This window comes from Macaca mulatta, chromosome 5 (assembly GCF_049350105.2).
Source record: "Macaca mulatta isolate MMU2019108-1 chromosome 5, T2T-MMU8v2.0, whole genome shotgun sequence".
Classification (NCBI taxonomy): Eukaryota; Metazoa; Chordata; class Mammalia; order Primates; family Cercopithecidae; genus Macaca; species Macaca mulatta.
The window spans coordinates 145,054,219-145,055,443 of record NC_133410.1 but is presented as its reverse complement, the minus strand read 5'-3'; the positions used below and the strand labels follow the sequence as shown (position 1 = coordinate 145,055,443).

Below are 1,225 nucleotides of genomic sequence, written 5' to 3'. Positions count from 1 at the left end.
TGATTTGGCTCTCTGTTTGTCTATTATTGGTGTATAGAATGTTTGTGATTTTTTCACATTGATTTTTGTATCCTGTGATGATGGGCTTTTCTAAATACACAGTCGTGTCATCTGCAAACAGAGACAATTTGGCTTTCTCTCTTCCTATTTAAATACCCTTTATTTCTTTCTCTTCCCTGATTGCCTTGGCCAGAACTTTCAATACTGTGTTGAATAGGAGTGGTGAGAGAGGGCATCTTTTTTTTGGGGGGGGGGGGGAGCGGGGAACAGAACAAGAAACACCTTTATTACACGCGTGAAGACAAAACGAGGATTTATTTGCCCTTCCGGGCTTTGATTTTCCTAAGATAGAACTCCAACTCTTTGCCCTCTAGCACATAACCATCTGCTCGGCCACACTGTCCCGGCCTGGAAGCAATGCACGCAAGAAGCTTGCCCTGCTGGAACTGCTCCTCCAGGAGACTGCTGATTTTGGCATTCTTTTTCCTTTCATCATATTTCTTCTGAATTTTTTTAGATCTTTTTTTGTTTAAAATCTCTTCTTCCTCAGGAGTCAGCTTGGCTCCCTTCTTGCGGCCCAGGGGCAGCGCGTAGTGGGACTGGTACCACTGTCGGTAGGTGTGCTGTCGATAAGCACGATGCAATTCTTCACCAGAGTCTTGGTACGGACCAGCTCATTATTAGATGCATTGTAGACAACATCCACGATCCTTGTTTTACGAGTACAACACTCTGAGCCCCAGGAGAAATTCCCTACGTCTAGCCTCAGGGCACGGTATTTCTTGTTACCTCCCCGCACACGGACTGTGTGGATGCGGCCGGGGCCAATCTTGGTGTTGGCAGTCGGGCGCCCCAACTCATACTTCCGCTTCTTGTGGTAGGGCTTTCTCTTGCCCCCGGTTTTGCGGCGCTTGTGCCAATTGTCCCGAGAAATGCCCATAGCTCGGCGCTGGCTGGAAAGAGACGAGAGGGCATCCTTGTCTTGTGCCTATTTTTAAAGGGAATGCTTCCAGCTTTTGCCCATTCAGTATGATATTGGCTGTGGGTTTGCCATTAATAGCTCTTATTATTTTGAGACGTGTTCTATCAATACCCAGTTTGTTAAGTATTTTTAGTATGACTAGGTGTTGAATTTCATGGAAGGCCTTTTCTGCATCTATTGAGATAATCATGTGGTTTTTGTCATTGGTTCTGTTTATTGATTTGCATATGTTGGACCAGCCTT

General features: G+C 45.6%; 1 pseudogene; it reads right to left on the bottom strand.

Annotated features, from left to right (window-relative positions):
* Positions 1–296: 296 nt before the first annotated feature.
* LOC696015 (small ribosomal subunit protein eS8 pseudogene) lies at positions 297–963 on the bottom strand (annotated as a pseudogene).
* Positions 964–1,225: the final 262 nt, after the last annotated feature.